The following is a 25,557-nucleotide window of genomic DNA, read 5'->3' as shown; positions in this document are numbered from 1 at the left end:
AGTAGGGTAGATAGTGGGACAAGTGTCCACGATAGTAGGGTAGATAGTGGGACAAGTGTCCACAATAGTAGGGTAGATAGTGGGACAAGTGTCCACGATAGTAGGGTAGATAGTGGGACAAGTGTCCACGATAGTAGGGTAGATAGTGGGACAAGTGTCCACGATAGTGGGACAAGTTTCCACGATAGTAGGGTAGATAGTGGGACAAGTGTCCACGATAGTAGGGTAGATAGTGGGACAAGTGTCCACGATAGTAGGGTAGATAGTGGGACAAGTGTCCACAATAGTAGGGTAGATAGTGGGACAAGTGTCCACGATAGTAGGGTAGATAGTGGGACAAGTGTCCACAATAGTAGGGTAGATAGTGGGACAAGTGTCCACGATAGTAGGGTAGATAGTGGGACAAGTGTCCACAATAGTAGGGTAGATAGTGGGACAAGTGTCCACGATAGTAGGGTAGATAGTGGGACAAGTGTCCAAGATAGTAGGGTAGATAGTGGGACAAGTGTCCACGATAGTAGGGTAGATAGTGGGACAAGTGTCCACAATAGTAGGGTAGATAGTGGGACAAGTGTCCACGATAGTAGGGTAGATAGTGGGACAAGTGTCCACAATAGTAGGGTAGATAGTGGGACAAGTGTCCACAATAGTAGGGTAGATAGTGGGACAAGTGTCCACGATAGTAGGGTAGATAGTGGGACAAGTGTCCACGATAGTAGGGTAGATAGTGGGACAAGTGTCCACAATAGTAGGGTAGATAGTGGGACAAGTGTCCACAATAGTAGGGTAGATAGTGGGACAAGTGTCCACAATAGTAGGGTAGATAGTGGGACAAGTGTCCACGATAGTAGGGTAGATAGTGGGACAAGTGTCCACGATAATAGGGTAGATAGTGGGACAAGTGTCCAAGATAGTAGGGTAGATAGTGGGACAAGTGTCCACGATAGTAGGGTAGATAGTGGGACAAGTGTCCACAATAGTAGGGTAGATAGTGGGACAAGTGTCCACGATAGTAGGGTAGAGAGTGGGACAAGTGTCCACAATAGTAGGGTAGATAGTGGGACAAGTGTCCACAATAGTAGGGTAGATAGTGGGACAAGTGTCCAAGAAAGTAGGGTAGATAGTGGGACAAGTGTCCACGATAGTAGGGTAGATAGTGGGACAAGTGTCCGCGATAGTAGGGTAGATAGTGGGACAAGTGTCCAAGATAGTAGGGTAGATAGTGGGACAAGTGTCCACAATAGTAGGGTAGATAGTGGGACAAGTGTCCAAGATAGTAGGGTAGATAGTGGGACAAGTGTCCACGATAGTAGGGTAGATAGTGGGACAAGTGTCCACAATAGTAGGGTAGATAGTGGGACAAGTGTCCACGATAGTAGGGTAGATAGTGGGACAAGTGTCCACGATAGTAGGGTAGATAGTGGGACAAGTGTCCACAATAGTAGGGTAGATAGTGGGACAAGTGTCCAAGATAGTAGGGTAGATAGTGGGACAAGTGTCCACGATAGTAGGGTAGATAGTGGGACAAGTGTCCAAGATAGTAGGGTAGATAGTGGGACAAGTGTCCACAATAGTAGGATAGATAGTGGGACAAGTGTCCAAGATAGTAGGGTAGATAGTGGGACAAGTGTCCACAATAGTAGGGTAGATAGTGGGACAAGTGTCCACGATAGTAGGGTAGATAGTGGGACAAGTGTCCACAATAGTAGGGTAGATAGTGGGACAAGTGTCCACAATAGTAGGGTAGATAGTGGGACAAGTGTCACGATAGTAGGGTAGATAGTGGGACAAGTGTCCACAATAGTAGGGTAGATAGTGGGAAGTGTCAGATAGTAGGGTATAGTGGGACAAGTGCACGATAGTGGGGACAAGTGTCCACGATAGTAGGGTAGCAATAGTAGGGTAGATAGTGGGACAAGTCTCCACGAAAGTAGGGTAGATAGTGGGACAAGTGTCCACAATAGTAGGGTAGATAGTGGGACAAGTGTCCACGATAGTAGGGTAGATAGTGGGACAAGTGTCCACAATAGTAGGGTAGATAGTGGGACAAGTGTCCACGATAGTAGGGTAGATAGTGGGACAAGTGTCCACAATAGTAGGGTAGATAGTGGGACAAGTGTCCACGATAGTAGGGTAGATAGTGGGACAAGTGTCCACGATAGTAGGGTAGATAGTGGGACAAGTGTCCACGATAGTGGGACAAGTGTCCACGATAGTAGGGTAGATAGTGGGACAAGTGTCCACGATAGTAGGGTAGATAGTGGGACAAGTGTCCACGATAGTAGGGTAGATAGTGGGACAAGTGTCCACAATAGTAGGGTAGATAGTGGGACAAGTGTCCACGATAGTAGGGTAGATAGTGGGACAAGTGTCCACAATAGTAGGGTAGATAGTGGGACAAGTGTCCACGATAGTAGGGTAGATAGTGGGACAAGTGTCCACAATAGTAGGGTAGATAGTGGGACAAGTGTCCACGATAGTAGGGTAGATAGTGGGACAAGTGTCCACGATAGTAGGGTAGATAGTGGGACAAGTGTCCACAATAGTAGGGTAGATAGTGGGACAAGTGTCCACGATAGTAGGGTAGATAGTGGGACAAGTGTCCACGATAGTAGGGTAGATAGTGGGACAAGTGTCCACGATAGTGGGACAAGTGTCCACGATAGTAGGGTAGATAGTGGGACAAGTGTCCACGATAGTAGGGTAGATAGTGGGACAAGTGTCCACGATAGTAGGGTAGATAGTGGGACAAGTGTCCACAATAGTAGGGTAGATAGTGGGACAAGTGTCCACGATAGTAGGGTAGATAGTGGGACAAGTGTCCACAATAGTAGGGTAGATAGTGGGACAAGTGTCCACGATAGTAGGGTAGATAGTGGGACAAGTGTCCACAATAGTAGGGTAGATAGTGGGACAAGTGTCCACGATAGTAGGGTAGATAGTGGGACAAGTGTCCAAGATAGTAGGGTAGATAGTGGGACAAGTGTCCACGATAGTAGGGTAGATAGTGGGACAAGTGTCCACAATAGTAGGGTAGATAGTGGGACAAGTGTCCACGATAGTAGGGTAGATAGTGGGACAAGTGTCCACAATAGTAGGGTAGATAGTGGGACAAGTGTCCACAATAGTAGGGTAGATAGTGGGACAAGTGTCCACGATAGTAGGGTAGATAGTGGGACAAGTGTCCACGATAGTAGGGTAGATAGTGGGACAAGTGTCCACAATAGTAGGGTAGATAGTGGGACAAGTGTCCACAATAGTAGGGTAGATAGTGGGACAAGTGTCCACAATAGTAGGGTAGATAGTGGGACAAGTGTCCACGATAGTAGGGTAGATAGTGGGACAAGTGTCCACGATAATAGGGTAGATAGTGGGACAAGTGTCCAAGATAGTAGGGTAGATAGTGGGACAAGTGTCCACGATAGTAGGGTAGATAGTGGGACAAGTGTCCACAATAGTAGGGTAGATAGTGGGACAAGTGTCCACGATAGTAGGGTAGAGAGTGGGACAAGTGTCCACAATAGTAGGGTAGATAGTGGGACAAGTGTCCACAATAGTAGGGTAGATAGTGGGACAAGTGTCCAAGAAAGTAGGGTAGATAGTGGGACAAGTGTCCACGATAGTAGGGTAGATAGTGGGACAAGTGTCCGCGATAGTAGGGTAGATAGTGGGACAAGTGTCCAAGATAGTAGGGTAGATAGTGGGACAAGTGTCCACAATAGTAGGGTAGATAGTGGGACAAGTGTCCAAGATAGTAGGGTAGATAGTGGGACAAGTGTCCACGATAGTAGGGTAGATAGTGGGACAAGTGTCCACAATAGTAGGGTAGATAGTGGGACAAGTGTCCACGATAGTAGGGTAGATAGTGGGACAAGTGTCCACGATAGTAGGGTAGATAGTGGGACAAGTGTCCACAATAGTAGGGTAGATAGTGGGACAAGTGTCCAAGATAGTAGGGTAGATAGTGGGACAAGTGTCCACGATAGTAGGGTAGATAGTGGGACAAGTGTCCAAGATAGTAGGGTAGATAGTGGGACAAGTGTCCACAATAGTAGGATAGATAGTGGGACAAGTGTCCAAGATAGTAGGGTAGATAGTGGGACAAGTGTCCACAATAGTAGGGTAGATAGTGGGACAAGTGTCCACGATAGTAGGGTAGATAGTGGGACAAGTGTCCACAATAGTAGGGTAGATAGTGGGACAAGTGTCCACAATAGTAGGGTAGATAGTGGGACAAGTGTCCACGATAGTAGGGTAGATAGTGGGACAAGTGTCCACAATAGTAGGGTAGATAGTGGGACAAGTGTCCAAGATAGTAGGGTAGATAGTGGGACAAGTGTCCACGATAGTAGGGTAGATAGTGGGACAAGTGTCCACGATAGTAGGGTAGATAGTGGGACAAGTGTCCACGATAGTAGGGTAGATAGTGGGACAAGTGTCCACAATAGTAGGGTAGATAGTGGGACAAGTGTCCACGATAGTAGGGTAGATAGTGGGACAAGTGTCCACAATAGTAGGGTAGATAGTGGGACAAGTGTCCACGATAGTAGGGTAGATAGTGGGACAAGTGTCCACAATAGTAGGGTAGATAGTGGGACAAGTGTCCAAGATAGTAGGGTAGATAGTGGGACAAGTGTCCACAATAGTAGGGTAGATAGTGGGACAAGTGTCCACGATAGTAGGGTAGATAGTGGGACAAGTGTCCACGATAGTAGGGTAGATAGTGGGACAAGTGTCCACGATAGTGGGACAAGTGTCCACGATAGTAGGGTAGATAGTGGGACAAGTGTCCACGATAGTAGGGTAGATAGTGGGACAAGTGTCCACGATAGTAGGGTAGATAGTGGGACAAGTGTCCACAATAGTAGGGTAGATAGTGGGACAAGTGTCCACGATAGTAGGGTAGATAGTGGGACAAGTGTCCACAATAGTAGGGTAGATAGTGGGACAAGTGTCCACGATAGTAGGGTAGATAGTGGGACAAGTGTCCACAATAGTAGGGTAGATAGTGGGACAAGTGTCCACGATAGTAGGGTAGATAGTGGGACAAGTGTCCACGATAGTAGGGTAGATAGTGGGACAAGTGTCCAAGATAGTAGGGTAGATAGTGGGACAAGTGTCCACGATAGTAGGGTAGATAGTGGGACAAGTGTCCACAATAGTAGGGTAGATAGTGGGACAAGTGTCCACGATAGTAGGGTAGATAGTGGGACAAGTGTCCACAATAGTAGGGTAGATAGTGGGACAAGTGTCCACAATAGTAGGGTAGATAGTGGGACAAGTGTCCACGATAGTAGGGTAGATAGTGGGACAAGTGTCCACGATAGTAGGGTAGATAGTGGGACAAGTGTCCACAATAGTAGGGTAGATAGTGGGACAAGTGTCCACAATAGTAGGGTAGATAGTGGGACAAGTGTCCACAATAGTAGGGTAGATAGTGGGACAAGTGTCCACAATAGTAGGGTAGATAGTGGGACAAGTGTCCACAATAGTAGGGTAGATAGTGGGACAAGTGTCCACGATAGTAGGGTAGATAGTGGGACAAGTGTCCACGATAATAGGGTAGATAGTGGGACAAGTGTCCAAGATAGTAGGGTAGATAGTGGGACAAGTGTCCACGATAGTAGGGTAGATAGTGGGACAAGTGTCCACAATAGTAGGGTAGATAGTGGGACAAGTGTCCACGATAGTAGGGTAGAGAGTGGGACAAGTGTCCACAATAGTAGGGTAGATAGTGGGACAAGTGTCCACAATAGTAGGGTAGATAGTGGGACAAGTGTCCAAGAAAGTAGGGTAGATAGTGGGACAAGTGTCCACAATAGTAGGGTAGATAGTGGGACAAGTGTCCACGATAGTAGGGTAGATAGTGGGACAAGTGTCCACGATAGTAGGGTAGATAGTGGGACAAGTGTCCAAGATAGTAGGGTAGATAGTGGGACAAGTGTCCAAGATAGTAGGGTAGATAGTGGGACAAGTGTCCAAGATAGTAGGGTAGATAGTGGGACAAGTGTCCACAATAGTAGGGTAGATAGTGGGACAAGTGTCCAAGATAGTAGGGTAGATAGTGGGACAAGTGTCCACAATAGTAGGGTAGATAGTGGGACAAGTGTCCACGATAGTAGGGTAGATAGTGGGACAAGTGTCCGCGATAGTAGGGTAGATAGTGGGACAAGTGTCCACGATAGTAGGGTAGATAGTGGGACAAGTGTCCACAATAGTAGGGTAGATAGTGGGACAAGTGTCCACGATAGTAGGGTAGATAGTGGGACAAGTGTCCACGATAGTAGGGTAGATAGTGGGACAAGTGTCCACAATAGTAGGGTAGATAGTGGGACAAGTGTCCAAGATAGTAGGGTAGATAGTGGGACAAGTGTCCACGATAGTAGGGTAGATAGTGGGACAAGTGTCCACAATAGTAGGGTAGATAGTGGGACAAGTATCCACGATAGTAGGGTAGATAGTGGGACAAGTGTCCACAATAGTAGGGTAGATAGTGGGACAAGTGTCCACAATAGTAGGGTAGATAGTGGGACAAGTGTCCAAGAAAGTAGGGTAGATAGTGGGACAAGTGTCCACAATAGTAGGGTAGATAGTGGGACAAGTGTCCACGATAGTAGGGTAGATAGTGGGACAAGTGTCCACGATAGTAGGGTAGATAGTGGGACAAGTGTCCAAGATAGTAGGGTAGATAGTGGGACAAGTGTCCAAGATAGTAGGGTAGATAGTGGGACAAGTGTCCAAGATAGTAGGGTAGATAGTGGGACAAGTGTCCACGATAGTAGGGTAGATAGTGGGACAAGTGTCCAAGATAGTAGGGTAGATAGTGGGACAAGTGTCCAAGATAGTAGGGTAGATAGTGGGACAAGTGTCCAAGATAGTAGGGTAGATAGTGGGACAAGTGTCCACGATAGTAGGGTAGATAGTGGGACAAGTGTCCAAGATAGTAGGGTAGATAGTGGGACAAGTGTCCACAATAGTAGGGTAGATAGTGGGACAAGTGTCCACGATAGTAGGGTAGATAGTGGGACAAGTGTCCGCGATAGTAGGGTAGAGAGTGGGACAAGTGTCCAAGATAGTAGGGTAGATAGTGGGACAAGTGTCCACAATAGTAGGGTAGATAGTGGGACAAGTGTCCAAGATAGTAGGGTAGATAGTGGGACAAGTGTCCACGATAGTAGGGTAGATAGTGGGACAAGTGTCCACAATAGTAGGGTAGATAGTGGGACAAGTGTCCACGATAGTAGGGTAGATAGTGGGACAAGTGTCCACGATAGTAGGGTAGATAGTGGGACAAGTGTCCACAATAGTAGGGTAGATAGTGGGACAAGTGTCCACAATAGTAGGGTAGATAGTGGGACAAGTGTCCACGATAGTAGGGTAGATAGTGGGACAAGTGTCCACGATAATAGGGTAGATAGTGGGACAAGTGTCCAAGATAGTAGGGTAGATAGTGGGACAAGTGTCCACGATAGTAGGGTAGATAGTGGGACAAGTGTCCACAATAGTAGGGTAGATAGTGGGACAAGTGTCCACAATAGTAGGGTAGATAGTGGGACAAGTGTCCACAATAGTAGGGTAGATAGTGGGACAAGTGTCCAAGAAAGTAGGGTAGATAGTGGGACAAGTGTCCACAATAGTAGGGTAGATAGTGGGACAAGTGTCCACGATAGTAGGGTAGATAGTGGGACAAGTGTCCACGATAGTAGGGTAGATAGTGGGACAAGTGTCCAAGATAGTAGGGTAGATAGTGGGACAAGTGTCCAAGATAGTAGGGTAGATAGTGGGACAAGTGTCCAAGATAGTAGGGTAGATAGTGGGACAAGTGTCCACGATAGTAGGGTAGATAGTGGGACAAGTGTCCAAGATAGTAGGGTAGATAGTGGGACAAGTGTCCACAATAGTAGGGTAGATAGTGGGACAAGTGTCCACGATAGTAGGGTAGATAGTGGGACAAGTGTCCGCGATAGTAGGGTAGAGAGTGGGACAAGTGTCCAAGATAGTAGGGTAGATAGTGGGACAAGTGTCCACAATAGTAGGGTAGATAGTGGGACAAGTGTCCAAGATAGTAGGGTAGATAGTGGGACAAGTGTCCACGATAGTAGGGTAGATAGTGGGACAAGTGTCCACAATAGTAGGGTAGATAGTGGGACAAGTGTCCACGATAGTAGGGTAGATAGTGGGACAAGTGTCCACGATAGTAGGGTAGATAGTGGGACAAGTGTCCACAATAGTAGGGTAGATAGTGGGACAAGTGTCCACGATAGTAGGGTAGATAGTGGGACAAGTGTCCACGATAGTAGGGTAGATAGTGGGACAAGTGTCCACGATAGTAGGGTAGATAGTGGGACAAGTGTCCACGATAGTAGGGTAGATAGTGGGACAAGTGTCCAAGATAGTAGGGTAGATAGTGGGACAAGTGTCCAAGATAGTAGGGTAGATAGTGGGACAAGTGTCCAAGATAGTAGGGTAGATAGTGGGACAAGTGTCCACGATAGTAGGGTAGATAGTGGGACAAGTGTCCAAGATAGTAGGGTAGATAGTGGGACAAGTGTCCACAATAGTAGGGTAGATAGTGGGACAAGTGTCCACGATAGTAGGGTAGATAGTGGGACAAGTGTCCGCGATAGTAGGGTAGAGAGTGGGACAAGTGTCCAAGATAGTAGGGTAGATAGTGGGACAAGTGTCCACAATAGTAGGGTAGATAGTGGGACAAGTGTCCAAGATAGTAGGGTAGATAGTGGGACAAGTGTCCACGATAGTAGGGTAGATAGTGGGACAAGTGTCCACAATAGTAGGGTAGATAGTGGGACAAGTGTCCACGATAGTAGGGTAGATAGTGGGACAAGTGTCCACGATAGTAGGGTAGATAGTGGGACAAGTGTCCACAATAGTAGGGTAGATAGTGGGACAAGTGTCCACGATAGTAGGGTAGATAGTGGGACAAGTGTCCACGATAGTAGGGTAGATAGTGGGACAAGTGTCCACAATAGTAGGGTAGATAGTGGGACAAGTGTCCAAGATAGTAGGGTAGATAGTGGGACAAGTGTCCACGATAGTAGGGTAGATAGTGGGACAAGTGTCCAAGATAGTAGGGTAGATAGTGGGACAAGTGTCCACAATAGTAGGATAGATAGTGGGACAAGTGTCCAAGATAGTAGGGTAGATAGTGGGACAAGTGTCCACAATAGTAGGGTAGATAGTGGGACAAGTGTCCACGATAGTAGGGTAGATAGTGGGACAAGTGTCCACAATAGTAGGGTAGATAGTGGGACAAGTGTCCACGATAGTAGGGTAGATAGTGGGACAAGTGTCCACAATAGTAGGGTAGATAGTGGGACAAGTGTCCACAATAGTAGGGTAGATAGTGGGACAAGTGTCCACGATAGTAGGGTAGATAGTGGGACAAGTGTCCACAATAGTAGGGTAGATAGTGGGACAAGTGTCCACAATAGTAGGGTAGATAGTGGGACAAGTGTCCACAATAGTAGGGTAGATAGTGGGACAAGTGTCCACGATAGTAGGGTAGATAGTGGGACAAGTGTCCACAATAGTAGGGTAGATAGTGGGACAAGTGTCCAAGATAGTAGGGTAGATAGTGGGACAAGTGTCCACGATAGTAGGGTAGATAGTGGGACAAGTGTCCACGATAGTAGGGTAGATAGTGGGACAAGTGTCCACGATAGTAGGGTAGATAGTGGGACAAGTGTCCACAATAGTAGGGTAGATAGTGGGACAAGTGTCCACGATAGTAGGGTAGATAGTGGGACAAGTGTCCACAATAGTAGGGTAGATAGTGGGACAAGTGTCCACGATAGTAGGGTAGATAGTGGGACAAGTGTCCACAATAGTAGGGTAGATAGTGGGACAAGTGTCCAAGATAGTAGGGTAGATAGTGGGACAAGTGTCCACAATAGTAGGGTAGATAGTGGGACAAGTGTCCACGATAGTAGGGTAGATAGTGGGACAAGTGTCCACGATAGTAGGGTAGATAGTGGGACAAGTGTCCACGATAGTGGGACAAGTGTCCACGATAGTAGGGTAGATAGTGGGACAAGTGTCCACGATAGTAGGGTAGATAGTGGGACAAGTGTCCACGATAGTAGGGTAGATAGTGGGACAAGTGTCCACAATAGTAGGGTAGATAGTGGGACAAGTGTCCACGATAGTAGGGTAGATAGTGGGACAAGTGTCCACGATAGTAGGGTAGATAGTGGGACAAGTGTCCACGATAGTAGGGTAGATAGTGGGACAAGTGTCCACGATAGTAGGGTAGATAGTGGGACAAGTGTCCACAATAGTAGGGTAGATAGTGGGACAAGTGTCCACGATAGTAGGGTAGATAGTGGGACAAGTGTCCACAATAGTAGGGTAGATAGTGGGACAAGTGTCCACGATAGTAGGGTAGATAGTGGGACAAGTGTCCACGATAGTAGGGTAGATAGTGGGACAAGTGTCCAAGATAGTAGGGTAGATAGTGGGACAAGTGTCCACGATAGTAGGGTAGATAGTGGGACAAGTGTCCACAATAGTAGGGTAGATAGTGGGACAAGTGTCCACGATAGTAGGGTAGATAGTGGGACAAGTGTCCACAATAGTAGGGTAGATAGTGGGACAAGTGTCCACAATAGTAGGGTAGATAGTGGGACAAGTGTCCACGATAGTAGGGTAGATAGTGGGACAAGTGTCCACGATAGTAGGGTAGATAGTGGGACAAGTGTCCACAATAGTAGGGTAGATAGTGGGACAAGTGTCCACAATAGTAGGGTAGATAGTGGGACAAGTGTCCACAATAGTAGGGTAGATAGTGGGACAAGTGTCCACGATAGTAGGGTAGATAGTGGGACAAGTGTCCACGATAATAGGGTAGATAGTGGGACAAGTGTCCAAGATAGTAGGGTAGATAGTGGGACAAGTGTCCACGATAGTAGGGTAGATAGTGGGACAAGTGTCCACAATAGTAGGGTAGATAGTGGGACAAGTGTCCACGATAGTAGGGTAGAGAGTGGGACAAGTGTCCACAATAGTAGGGTAGATAGTGGGACAAGTGTCCACAATAGTAGGGTAGATAGTGGGACAAGTGTCCAAGAAAGTAGGGTAGATAGTGGGACAAGTGTCCACAATAGTAGGGTAGATAGTGGGACAAGTGTCCACGATAGTAGGGTAGATAGTGGGACAAGTGTCCACGATAGTAGGGTAGATAGTGGGACAAGTGTCCAAGATAGTAGGGTAGATAGTGGGACAAGTGTCCAAGATAGTAGGGTAGATAGTGGGACAAGTGTCCAAGATAGTAGGGTAGATAGTGGGACAAGTGTCCACAATAGTAGGGTAGATAGTGGGACAAGTGTCCAAGATAGTAGGGTAGATAGTGGGACAAGTGTCCACAATAGTAGGGTAGATAGTGGGACAAGTGTCCACGATAGTAGGGTAGATAGTGGGACAAGTGTCCGCGATAGTAGGGTAGAGAGTGGGACAAGTGTCCAAGATAGTAGGGTAGATAGTGGGACAAGTGTCCACAATAGTAGGGTAGATAGTGGGACAAGTGTCCAAGATAGTAGGGTAGATAGTGGGACAAGTGTCCACGATAGTAGGGTAGATAGTGGGACAAGTGTCCACAATAGTAGGGTAGATAGTGGGACAAGTGTCCACGATAGTAGGGTAGATAGTGGGACAAGTGTCCACGATAGTAGGGTAGATAGTGGGACAAGTGTCCACAATAGTAGGGTAGATAGTGGGACAAGTGTCCAAGATAGTAGGGTAGATAGTGGGACAAGTGTCCACGATAGTAGGGTAGATAGTGGGACAAGTGTCCACAATAGTAGGGTAGATAGTGGGACAAGTGTCCACGATAGTAGGGTAGATAGTGGGACAAGTGTCCACAATAGTAGGGTAGATAGTGGGACAAGTGTCCACAATAGTAGGGTAGATAGTGGGACAAGTGTCCACAATAGTAGGGTAGATAGTGGGACAAGTGTCCACGATAGTAGGGTAGATAGTGGGACAAGTGTCCACGATAATAGGGTAGATAGTGGGACAAGTGTCCAAGATAGTAGGGTAGATAGTGGGACAAGTGTCCACGATAGTAGGGTAGATAGTGGGACAAGTGTCCACAATAGTAGGGTAGATAGTGGGACAAGTGTCCACGATAGTAGGGTAGAGAGTGGGACAAGTGTCCACAATAGTAGGGTAGATAGTGGGACAAGTGTCCACAATAGTAGGGTAGATAGTGGGACAAGTGTCCAAGAAAGTAGGGTAGATAGTGGGACAAGTGTCCACAATAGTAGGGTAGATAGTGGGACAAGTGTCCACGATAGTAGGGTAGATAGTGGGACAAGTGTCCACGATAGTAGGGTAGATAGTGGGACAAGTGTCCAAGATAGTAGGGTAGATAGTGGGACAAGTGTCCAAGATAGTAGGGTAGATAGTGGGACAAGTGTCCAAGATAGTAGGGTAGATAGTGGGACAAGTGTCCACAATAGTAGGGTAGATAGTGGGACAAGTGTCCAAGATAGTAGGGTAGATAGTGGGACAAGTGTCCACAATAGTAGGGTAGATAGTGGGACAAGTGTCCACGATAGTAGGGTAGATAGTGGGACAAGTGTCCGCGATAGTAGGGTAGAGAGTGGGACAAGTGTCCAAGATAGTAGGGTAGATAGTGGGACAAGTGTCCACAATAGTAGGGTAGATAGTGGGACAAGTGTCCAAGATAGTAGGGTAGATAGTGGGACAAGTGTCCACGATAGTAGGGTAGATAGTGGGACAAGTGTCCACAATAGTAGGGTAGATAGTGGGACAAGTGTCCACGATAGTAGGGTAGATAGTGGGACAAGTGTCCACGATAGTAGGGTAGATAGTGGGACAAGTGTCCACAATAGTAGGGTAGATAGTGGGACAAGTGTCCAAGATAGTAGGGTAGATAGTGGGACAAGTGTCCACGATAGTAGGGTAGATAGTGGGACAAGTGTCCACGATAGTAGGGTAGATAGTGGGACAAGTGTCCACAATAGTAGGGTAGATAGTGGGACAAGTGTCCACGATAGTAGGGTAGATAGTGGGACAAGTGTCCACAATAGTAGGGTAGATAGTGGGACAAGTGTCCACGATAGTAGGGTAGATAGTGGGACAAGTGTCCACAATAGTAGGGTAGATAGTGGGACAAGTGTCCACGATAGTAGGGTAGATAGTGGGACAAGTGTCCAAGATAGTAGGGTAGATAGTGGGACAAGTGTCCACGATAGTAGGGTAGATAGTGGGACAAGTGTCCACAATAGTAGGGTAGATAGTGGGACAAGTGTCCACGATAGTAGGGTAGATAGTGGGACAAGTGTCCACAATAGTAGGGTAGATAGTGGGACAAGTGTCCACAATAGTAGGGTAGATAGTGGGACAAGTGTCCACGATAGTAGGGTAGATAGTGGGACAAGTGTCCACGATAGTAGGGTAGATAGTGGGACAAGTGTCCACAATAGTAGGGTAGATAGTGGGACAAGTGTCCACAATAGTAGGGTAGATAGTGGGACAAGTGTCCACAATAGTAGGGTAGATAGTGGGACAAGTGTCCACGATAGTAGGGTAGATAGTGGGACAAGTGTCCACGATAATAGGGTAGATAGTGGGACAAGTGTCCAAGATAGTAGGGTAGATAGTGGGACAAGTGTCCACGATAGTAGGGTAGATAGTGGGACAAGTGTCCACAATAGTAGGGTAGATAGTGGGACAAGTGTCCACGATAGTAGGGTAGAGAGTGGGACAAGTGTCCACAATAGTAGGGTAGATAGTGGGACAAGTGTCCACAATAGTAGGGTAGATAGTGGGACAAGTGTCCAAGAAAGTAGGGTAGATAGTGGGACAAGTGTCCACGATAGTAGGGTAGATAGTGGGACAAGTGTCCGCGATAGTAGGGTAGATAGTGGGACAAGTGTCCAAGATAGTAGGGTAGATAGTGGGACAAGTGTCCACAATAGTAGGGTAGATAGTGGGACAAGTGTCCAAGATAGTAGGGTAGATAGTGGGACAAGTGTCCACGATAGTAGGGTAGATAGTGGGACAAGTGTCCACAATAGTAGGGTAGATAGTGGGACAAGTGTCCACGATAGTAGGGTAGATAGTGGGACAAGTGTCCACGATAGTAGGGTAGATAGTGGGACAAGTGTCCACAATAGTAGGGTAGATAGTGGGACAAGTGTCCAAGATAGTAGGGTAGATAGTGGGACAAGTGTCCACGATAGTAGGGTAGATAGTGGGACAAGTGTCCAAGATAGTAGGGTAGATAGTGGGACAAGTGTCCACAATAGTAGGATAGATAGTGGGACAAGTGTCCAAGATAGTAGGGTAGATAGTGGGACAAGTGTCCACAATAGTAGGGTAGATAGTGGGACAAGTGTCCACGATAGTAGGGTAGATAGTGGGACAAGTGTCCACAATAGTAGGGTAGATAGTGGGACAAGTGTCCACGATAGTAGGGTAGATAGTGGGACAAGTGTCCACAATAGTAGGGTAGATAGTGGGACAAGTGTCCACAATAGTAGGGTAGATAGTGGGACAAGTGTCCACGATAGTAGGGTAGATAGTGGGACAAGTGTCCACAATAGTAGGGTAGATAGTGGGACAAGTGTCCACAATAGTAGGGTAGATAGTGGGACAAGTGTCCACAATAGTAGGGTAGATAGTGGGACAAGTGTCCACGATAGTAGGGTAGATAGTGGGACAAGTGTCCACAATAGTAGGGTAGATAGTGGGACAAGTGTCCAAGATAGTAGGGTAGATAGTGGGACAAGTGTCCACGATAGTAGGGTAGATAGTGGGACAAGTGTCCACGATAGTAGGGTAGATAGTGGGACAAGTGTCCACGATAGTAGGGTAGATAGTGGGACAAGTGTCCACAATAGTAGGGTAGATAGTGGGACAAGTGTCCACGATAGTAGGGTAGATAGTGGGACAAGTGTCCACAATAGTAGGGTAGATAGTGGGACAAGTGTCCACGATAGTAGGGTAGATAGTGGGACAAGTGTCCACAATAGTAGGGTAGATAGTGGGACAAGTGTCCAAGATAGTAGGGTAGATAGTGGGACAAGTGTCCACAATAGTAGGGTAGATAGTGGGACAAGTGTCCACGATAGTAGGGTAGATAGTGGGACAAGTGTCCACGATAGTAGGGTAGATAGTGGGACAAGTTTCCACGATAGTGGGACAAGTGTCCACGATAGTAGGGTAGATAGTGGGACAAGTGTCCACGATAGTAGGGTAGATAGTGGGACAAGTGTCCACGATAGTAGGGTAGATAGTGGGACAAGTGTCCACAATAGTAGGGTAGATAGTGGGACAAGTGTCCACGATAGTAGGGTAGATAGTGGGACAAGTGTCCACAATAGTAGGGTAGATAGTGGGACAAGTGTCCACGATAGTAGGGTAGATAGTGGGACAAGTGTCCACAATAGTAGGGTAGATAGTGGGACAAGTGTCCACGATAGTAGGGTAGATAGTGGGACAAGTGTCCACGATAGTAGGGTAGATAGTGGGACAAGTGTCCAAGATAGTAGGGTAGATAGTGGGACAAGTGTCCACGATAGTAGGGTAGATAGTGGGACAAGTGTCCACAATAGTAGGGTAGATAGTGGGACAAGTGTCCACGATAGTAGGGTAGATAGTGGGACAAGTGTCCACAATAGTAGGGTAGATAGTGGGACAAGTGTCCACAATAGTAGGGTAGATAGTGGGACAAGTGTCCACGATAGTAGGGTAGATAGTGGGACAAGTGTCCACGATAGTAGGGTAGATAGTGGGACAAGTGTCCACAATAGTAGGGTAGATAGTGGGACAAGTGTCCACAATAGTAGGGTAGATAGTGGGACAAGTGTCCACAATAGTAGGGTAGATAGTGGGACAAGTGTCCACGATAGTAGGGTAGATAGTGGGACAAGTGTCCACAATAATAGGGTAGATAGTGGGACAAGTGTCCAAGATAGTAGGGTAGATAGTGGGACAAGTGTCCACGATAGTAGGGTAGATAGTGGGACAAGTGTCCACAATAGTAGGGTAGATAGTGGGACAAGTGTCCACGATAGTAGGGTAGAGAGTGGGACAAGTGTCCACAATAGTAGGGTAGATAGTGGGACAAGTGTCCACAATAGTAGGGTAGATAGTGGGACAAGTGTCCAAGAAAGTAGGGTAGATAGTGGGACAAGTGTCCACAATAGTAGGGTAGATAGTGGGACAAGTGTCCAGGATAGTAGGGTAGATAGTGGGACAAGTGTCCACGATAGTAGGGTAGATAGTGGGACAAGTGTCCAAGATAGTAGGGTAGATAGTGGGACAAGTGTCCAAGATAGTAGGGTAGATAGTGGGACAAGTGTCCAAGATAGTAGGGTAGATAGTGGGACAAGTGTCCACAATAGTAGGGTAGATAGTGGGACAAGTGTCCAAGATAGTAGGGTAGATAGTGGGACAAGTGTCCACAATAGTAGGGTAGATAGTGGGACAAGTGTCCACGATAGTAGGGTAGATAGTGGGACAAGTGTCCGCGATAGTAGGGTAGAGAGTGGGACAAGTGTCCAAGATAGTAGGGTAGATAGTGGGACAAGTGTCCACAATAGTAGGGTAGATAGTGGGACAAGTGTCCAAGATAGTAGGGTAGATAGTGGGACAAGTGTCCACGATAGTAGGGTAGATAGTGGGACAAGTGTCCACAATAGTAGGGTAGATAGTGGGACAAGTGTCCACGATAGTAGGGTAGATAGTGGGACAAGTGTCCACGATAGTAGGGTAGATAGTGGGACAAGTGTCCACAATAGTAGGGTAGATAGTGGGACAAGTGTCCAAGATAGTAGGGTAGATAGTGGGACAAGTGTCCACGATAGTAGGGTAGATAGTGGGACAAGTGTCCACAATAGTAGGGTAGATAGTGGGACAAGTGTCCACGATAGTAGGGTAGATAGTGGGACAAGTGTCCACAATAGTAGGGTAGATAGTGGGACAAGTGTCCACAATAGTAGGGTAGATAGTGGGACAAGTGTCCACAATAGTAGGGTAGATAGTGGGACAAGTGTCCACGATAGTAGGGTAGATAGTGGGACAAGTGTCCACGATAATAGGGTAGATAGTGGGACAAGTGTCCAAGATAGTAGGGTAGATAGTGGGACAAGTGTCCACGATAGTAGGGTAGATAGTGGGACAAGTGTCCACAATAGTAGGGTAGATAGTGGGACAAGTGTCCACGATAGTAGGGTAGAGAGTGGGACAAGTGTCCACAATAGTAGGGTAGATAGTGGGACAAGTATCCACAATAGTAGGGTAGATAGTGGGACAAGTGTCCAAGAAAGTAGGGTAGATAGTGGGACAAGTGTCCACAATAGTAGGGTAGATAGTGGGACAAGTGTCCACGATAGTAGGGTAGATAGTGGGACAAGTGTCCACGATAGTAGGGTAGATAGTGGGACAAGTGTCCAAGATAGTAGGGTAGATAGTGGGACAAGTGTCCAAGATAGTAGGGTAGATAGTGGGACAAGTGTCCAAGATAGTAGGGTAGATAGTGGGACAAGTGTCCACAATAGTAGGGTAGATAGTGGGACAAGTGTCCAAGATAGTAGGGTAGATAGTGGGACAAGTGTCCACAATAGTAGGGTAGATAGTGGGACAAGTGTCCACGATAGTAGGGTAGATAGTGGGACAAGTGTCCGCGATAGTAGGGTAGAGAGTGGGACAAGTGTCCAAGATAGTAGGGTAGATAGTGGGACAAGTGTCCACAATAGTAGGGTAGATAGTGGGACAAGTGTCCAAGATAGTAGGGTAGATAGTGGGACAAGTGTCCACGATAGTAGGGTAGATAGTGGGACAAGTGTCCACAATAGTAGGGTAGATAGTGGGACAAGTGTCCACGATAGTAGGGTAGATAGTGGGACAAGTGTCCACGATAGTAGGGTAGATAGTGGGACAAGTGTCCACAATAGTAGGGTAGATAGTGGGACAAGTGTCCAAGATAGTAGGGTAGATAGTGGGACAAGTGTCCACGATAGTAGGGTAGATAGTGGGACAAGTGTCCACAATAGTAGGGTAGATAGTGGGACAAGTGTCCACGATAGTAGGGTAGATAGTGGGACAAGTGTCCACAATAGTAGGGTAGATAGTGGGACAAGTGTCCACAATAGTAGGGTAGATAGTGGGACAAGTGTCCACAATAGTAGGGTAGATAGTGGGACAAGTGTCCACGATAGTAGGGTAGATAGTGGGACAAGTGTCCACGATAATAGGGTAGATAGTGGGACAAGTGTCCAAGATAGTAGGGTAGATAGTGGGACAAGTGTCCACGATAGTAGGGTAGATAGTGGGACAAGTGTCCACAATAGTAGGGTAGATAGTGGGACAAGTGTCCACGATAGTAGGGTAGAGAGTGGGACAAGTGTCCACAATAGTAGGGTAGATAGTGGGACAAGTGTCCACAATAGTAGGGTAGATAGTGGGACAAGTGTCCAAGAAAGTAGGGTAGATAGTGGGACAAGTGTCCACAATAGTAGGGTAGATAGTGGGACAAGTGTCCACGATAGTAGGGTAGATAGTGGGACAAGTGTCCACGATAGTAGGGTAGATAGTGGGACAAGTGTCCAAGATAGTAGGGTAGATAGTGGGACAAGTGTCCAAGATAGTAGGGTAGATAGTGGGACAAGTGTCCAAGATAGTAGGGTAGATAGTGGGACAAGTGTCCACAATAGTAGGGTAGATAGTGGGACAAGTGTCCAAGATAGTAGGGTAGATAGTGGGACAAGTGTCCACAATAGTAGGGTAGATAGTGGGACAAGTGTCCACGATAGTAGGGTAGATAGTGGGACAAGTGTCCGCGATAGTAGGGTAGAGAGTGGGACAAGTGTCCAAGATAGTAGGGTAGATAGTGGGACAAGTGTCCACAATAGTAGGGTAGATAGTGGGACAAGTGTCCAAGATAGTAGGGTAGATAGTGGGACAAGTGTCCACGATAGTAGGGTAGATAGTGGGACAAGTGTCCACAATAGTAGGGTAGATAGTGGGACAAGTGTCCACGATAGTAGGGTAGATAGTGGGACAAGTGTCCACGATAGTAGGGTAGATAGTGGGACAAGTGTCCACAATAGTAGGGTAGATAGTGGGACAAGTGTCCAAGATAGTAGGGTAGATAGTGGGACAAGTGTCCACGATAGTAGGGTAGATAGTGGGACAAGTGTCCACAATAGTAGGGTAGATAGTGGGACAAGTGTCCACGATAGTAGGGTAGATAGTGGGACAAGTGTCCACAATAGTAGGGTAGATAGTGGGACAAGTGTCCACGATAGTAGGGTAGATAGTGGGACAAGTGTCCACAATAGTAGGGTAGATAGTGGGACAAGTGTCCAAGATAGTAGGGTAGATAGTGGGACAAGTGTCCACGATAGTAGGGTAGATAGTGGGACAAGTGTCCAAAATAGTAGGGTAGATAGTGGGACAAGTGTCCAAGATAGTAGGGTAGATAGTGGGACAAGTGTCCACAATAGTAGGGTAGATAGTGGGACAAGTGTCCAAGATAGTAGGGTAGATAGTGGGACAAGTGTCCACAATAGTAGGGTAGATAGTGGGACAAGTGTCCAAGATAGTAGGGTAGATAGTGGGACAAGTGTCCACAATAGTAGGGTAGATAGTGGGACAAGTGTCCAAGATAGTAGGGTAGATAGTGGGACAAGTGTCCACTATTAGGGTAGATAGTGGGACAAGTGTCCAAGATAGTAGGGTATATAGTGGGACAAGTGTCCACGATAGTAGGGTAGATAGTGGGACAAGTGTCCAAGATAGTAGGGTAGATAGTGGGACAAGTGTCCAAGATAGTAGGGTAGATAGTGGGACAAGTGTCCACGATAGTGGGGTAGATAGTGGGACAAGTGTCCACGATAGTAGGGTAGATAGTGGGATAAGTGTCCACGATAGTAGGGTAGATAGTGGGACAAGTGTCCACAATAGTAGGGTAGATAGTGGGACAAGTGTCCACGATAGTAGGGTAGATAGTGGGACAAGTGTCCACAATAGTAGGGTAGATAGTGGGACAAGTGTCCACAATAGTAGGGTAGATAGTGGGACAAGTGTCCACGATAGTAGGGTAGATAGTGGGACAAGTGTCCACAATAGTAGGGTAGATAGTGGGACAAGTGTCCAAGATAGTAGGGTAGATAGTGGGACAAGTGTCCACGATAGTAGGGTAGATAGTGGGACAAGTGTCCACGATAGTAGGGTAGATAGTGGGACAAGTGTCCACGATAGTAGGGTAGATAGTGGGACAAGTGTCCACGATAGTAGGGTAGATAGTGGGACAAGTGTCCACGATAGTAGGGTAGATAGTGGGACAAGTGTCCACAATAGTAGGGTAGATAGTGGGACAAGTGTCCACGATAGTAGGGTAGATAGTGGGACAAGTGTCCACAATAGTAGGGTAGATAGTGGGACAAGTGTCCAAGATAGTAGGGTAGATAGTGGGACAAGTGTCCACGATAGTAGGGTAGATAGTGGGACAAGTGTCCACGATAGTAGGGTAGATAGTGGGACAAGTGTCCACGATAGTAGGGTAGATAGTGGGACAAGTGTCCACAATAGTAGGGTAGATAGTGGGACAAGTCTCCACGAAAGTAGGGTAGATAGTGGGACAAGTGTCCACAATAGTAGGGTAGATAGTGGGACAAGTGTCCACGATAGTAGGGTAGATAGTGGGACAAGTGTCCACAATAGTAGGGTAGATAGTGGGACAAGTGTCCACGATAGTAGGGTAGATAGTGGGACAAGTGTCCACGATAGTGGGACAAGTGTCCACGATAGTAGGGTAGATAGTGGGACAAGTGTCCACGATAGTAGGGTAGATAGTGGGACAAGTGTCCACGATAGTAGGGTAGATAGTGGGACAAGTGTCCACAATAGTAGGGTAGATAGTGGGACAAGTGTCCACGATAGTAGGGTAGATAGTGGGACAAGTGTCCACAATAGTAGGGTAGATAGTGGGACAAGTGTCCACGATAGTAGGGTAGATAGTGGGACAAGTGTCCACAATAGTAGGGTAGATAGTGGGACAAGTGTCCACGATAGTAGGGTAGATAGTGGGACAAGTGTCCACGATAGTAGGGTAGATAGTGGGACAAGTGTCCAAGATAGTAGGGTAGATAGTGGGACAAGTGTCCACGATAGTAGGGTAGATAGTGGGACAAGTGTCCACAATAGTAGGGTAGATAGTGGGACAAGTGTCCACGATAGTAGGGTAGATAGTGGGACAAGTGTCCACAATAGTAGGGTAGATAGTGGGACAAGTGTCCACAATAGTAGGGTAGATAGTGGGACAAGTGTCCACGATAGTAGGGTAGATAGTGGGACAAGTGTCCACGATAGTAGGGTAGATAGTGGGACAAGTGTCCACAATAGTAGGGTAGATAGTGGGACAAGTGTCCACAATAGTAGGGTAGATAGTGGGACAAGTGTCCACAATAGTAGGGTAGATAGTGGGACAAGTGTCCACGATAGTAGGGTAGATAGTGGGACAAGTGTCCACGATAATAGGGTAGATAGTGGGACAAGTGTCCAAGATAGTAGGGTAGATAGTGGGACAAGTGTCCACGATAGTAGGGTAGATAGTGGGACAAGTGTCCACAATAGTAGGGTAGATAGTGGGACAAGTGTCCACGATAGTAGGGTAGAGAGTGGGACAAGTGTCCACAATAGTAGGGTAGATAGTGGGACAAGTGTCCACAATAGTAGGGTAGATAGTGGGACAAGTGTCCAAGAAAGTAGGGTAGATAGTGGGACAAGTGTCCACAATAGTAGGGTAGATAGTGGGACAAGTGTCCACGATAGTAGGGTAGATAGTGGGACAAGTGTCCACGATAGTAGGGTAGATAGTGGGACAAGTGTCCAAGATAGTAGGGTAGATAGTGGGACAAGTGTCCAAGATAGTAGGGTAGATAGTGGGACAAGTGTCCAAGATAGTAGGGTAGATAGTGGGACAAGTGTCCACAATAGTAGGGTAGATAGTGGGACAAGTGTCCAAGATAGTAGGGTAGATAGTGGGACAAGTGTCCACAATAGTAGGGTAGATAGTGGGACAAGTGTCCACGATAGTAGGGTAGATAGTGGGACAAGTGTCCGCGATAGTAGGGTAGATAGTGGGACAAGTGTCCAAGATAGTAGGGTAGATAGTGGGACAAGTGTCCACAATAGTAGGGTAGATAGTGGGACAAGTGTCCAAGATAGTAGGGTAGATAGTGGGACAAGTGTCCACGATAGTAGGGTAGATAGTGGGACAAGTGTCCACAATAGTAGGGTAGATAGTGGGACAAGTGTCCACGATAGTAGGGTAGATAGTGGGACAAGTGTCCACGATAGTAGGGTAGATAGTGGGACAAGTGTCCACGATAGTAGGGTAGATAGTGGGACAAGTGTCCAAGATAGTAGGGTAGATAGTGGGACAAGTGTCCAAGATAGTAGGGTAGATAGTGGGACAAGTGTCCAAGATAGTAGGGTAGATAGTGGGACAAGTGTCCACAATAGTAGGGTAGATAGTGGGACAAGTGTCCAAGATAGTAGGGTAGATAGTGGGACAAGTGTCCACAATAGTAGGGTAGATAGTGGGACAAGTGTCCACGATAGTAGGGTAGATAGTGGGACAAGTGTCCGCGATAGTAGGGTAGATAGTGGGACAAGTGTCCAAGATAGTAGGGTAGATAGTGGGACAAGTGTCCACAATAGTAGGGTAGATAGTGGGACAAGTGTCCAAGATAGTAGGGTAGATAGTGGGACAAGTGTCCACGATAGTAGGGTAGATAGTGGGACAAGTGTCCACAATAGTAGGGTAGATAGTGGGACAAGTGTCCACGATAGTAGGGTAGATAGTGGGACAAGTGTCCACGATAGTAGGGTAGATAGTGGGACAAGTGTCCACAATAGTAGGGTAGATAGTGGGACAAGTGTCCAAGATAGTAGGGTAGATAGTGGGACAAGTGTCCACGATAGTAGGGTAGATAGTGGGACAAGTGTCCACAATAGTAGGGTAGATAGTGGGACAAGTGTCCACGATAGTAGGGTAGATAGTGGGACAAGTGTCCACAATAGTAGGGTAGATAGTGGGACAAGTGTCCACGATAGTAGGGTAGATAGTGGGACAAGTGTCCACAATAGTAGGGTAGATAGTGGGACAAGTGTCCACGATAGTAGGGTAGATAGTGGGACAAGTGTCCGCGATAGTAGGGTAGATAGTGGGACAAGTGTCCAAGATAGTAGGGTAGATAGTGGGACAAGTGTCCACAATAGTAGGGTAGATAGTGGGACAAGTGTCCACGATAGTAGGGTAGATAGTGGGACAAGTGTCCACAATAGTAGGGTAGATAGTGGGACAAGTGTCCACGATAGTAGGGTAGATAGTGGGACAAGTGTCCACGATAGTAGGGTAGATAGTGGGACAAGTGTCCAAGATAGTAGGGTAGATAGTGGGACAAGTGTCCACAGATAGTAGGGTAGATAGTGGGACAAGTGTCCAAGATAGTAGGGTAGATAGTGGGACAAGTGTCCACGATAGTAGGGTAGATAGTGGGACAAGTGTCCACAATAGTAGGGTAGATAGTGGGACAAGTGTCCACGATAGTAGGGTAGATAGTGGGACAAGTGTCCACGATAGTAGGGTAGATAGTGGGACAAGTGTCCACAATAGTAGGGTAGATAGTGGGACAAGTGTCCAAGATAGTAGGGTAGATAGTGGGACAAGTGTCCACGATAGTAGGGTAGATAGTGGGACAAGTGTCCACAATAGTAGGGTAGATAGTGGGACAAGTGTCCACGATAGTAGGGTAGATAGTGGGACAAGTGTCCACAATAGTAGGGTAGATAGTGGGACAAGTGTCCAAGATAGTAGGGTAGATAGTGGGACAAGTGTCCACGATAGTAGGGTAGATAGTGGGACAAGTGTCCACAATAGTAGGGTAGATAGTGGGACAAGTGTCCACGATAGTAGGGTAGATAGTGGGACAAGTGTCCACAATAGTAGGGTAGATAGTGGGACAAGTGTCCACGATAGTAGGGTAGATAGTGGGACAAGTGTCCACAATAGTAGGGTAGATAGTGGGACAAGTGTCCACGATAGTAGGGTAGATAGTGGGACAAGTGTCCGCGATAGTAGGGTAGATAGTGGGACAAGTGTCCAAGATAGTAGGGTAGATAGTGGGACAAGTGTCCACAATAGTAGGGTAGATAGTGGGACAAGTGTCCAAGATAGTAGGGTAGATAGTGGGACAAGTGTCCACGATAGTAGGGTAGATAGTGGGACAAGTGTCCACAATAGTAGGGTAGATAGTGGGACAAGTGTCCACGATAGTAGGGTAGATAGTGGGACAAGTGTCCACGATAGTAGGGTAGATAGTGGGACAAGTGTCCACAATAGTAGGGTAGATAGTGGGACAAGTGTCCAAGATAGTAGGGTAGATAGTGGGACAAGTGTCCACGATAGTAGGGTAGATAGTGGGACAAGTGTCCACAATAGTAGGGTAGATAGTGGGACAAGTGTCCACGATAGTAGGGTAGATAGTGGGACAAGTGTCCACAATAGTAGGGTAGATAGTGGGACAAGTGTCCACGATAGTAGGGTAGATAGTGGGACAAGTGTCCACAATAGTAGGGTAGATAGTGGGACAAGTGTCCAAGATAGTAGGGTAGATAGTGGGACAAGTGTACACGATAGTAGGGTAGATAGTGGGACAAGTGTCCACAATAGTAGGGTAGATAGTGGGACAAGTGTCCAAGATAGTAGGGTAGATAGTGGGACAAGTGTCCACAATAGTAGGGTAGATAGTGGGACAAGTGTCCAAGATAGTAGGGTAGATAGTGGGACAAGTGTCCACAATAGTAGGGTAGATAGTGGGACAAGTGTCCAAGATAGTAGGGTAGATAGTGGGACAAGTGTCCACAATAGTAGGGTAGATAGTGGGACAAGTGTCCAAGATAGTAGGGTAGATAGTGGGACAAGTGTCCACTATTAGGGTAGATAGTGGGACAAGTGTCCAAGATAGTAGGGTATATAGTGGGACAAGTGTCCACGATAGTAGGGTAGATAGTGGGACAAGTGTCCAAGATAGTAGGGTAGATAGTGGGACAAGTGTCCAAGATAGTAGGGTAGATAGTGGGACAAGTGTCCACGATAGTGGGGTAGATAGTGGGACAAGTGTCCACGATAGTAGGGTAGATAGTGGGATAAGTGTCCACGATAGTAGGGTAGATAGTGGGACAAGTGTCCACAATAGTAGGGTAGATAGTGGGACAAGTGTCCACGATAGTAGGGTAGATAGTGGGACAAGTGTCCACGATAGTAGGGTAGATAGTGGGACAAGTGTCCACGATAGTGGGACAAGTGTCCACGATAGTAGGGTAGATAGTGGGACAAGTGTCCACGATAGTAGGGTAGATAGTGGGACAGTGTCCACGATAGTAGGGTAGATAGTGGGACAAGTGTCCACGATAGTAGGGTAGATAGTGGGACAAGTGTCCAAGATAGTAGGGTAGATAGTGGGATAAGTGTCCAAGATAGTAGGGTAGATAGTGGGACAA

The sequence above is a fragment of the Salvelinus alpinus genome, chromosome 8 (genome assembly GCF_045679555.1).
Source record: "Salvelinus alpinus chromosome 8, SLU_Salpinus.1, whole genome shotgun sequence".
NCBI classification, from domain to species: Eukaryota; Metazoa; Chordata; class Actinopteri; order Salmoniformes; family Salmonidae; genus Salvelinus; species Salvelinus alpinus.
The sequence above is the reverse complement of the archived record's forward strand: the minus strand, read 5'-3'. Positions refer to the sequence as shown.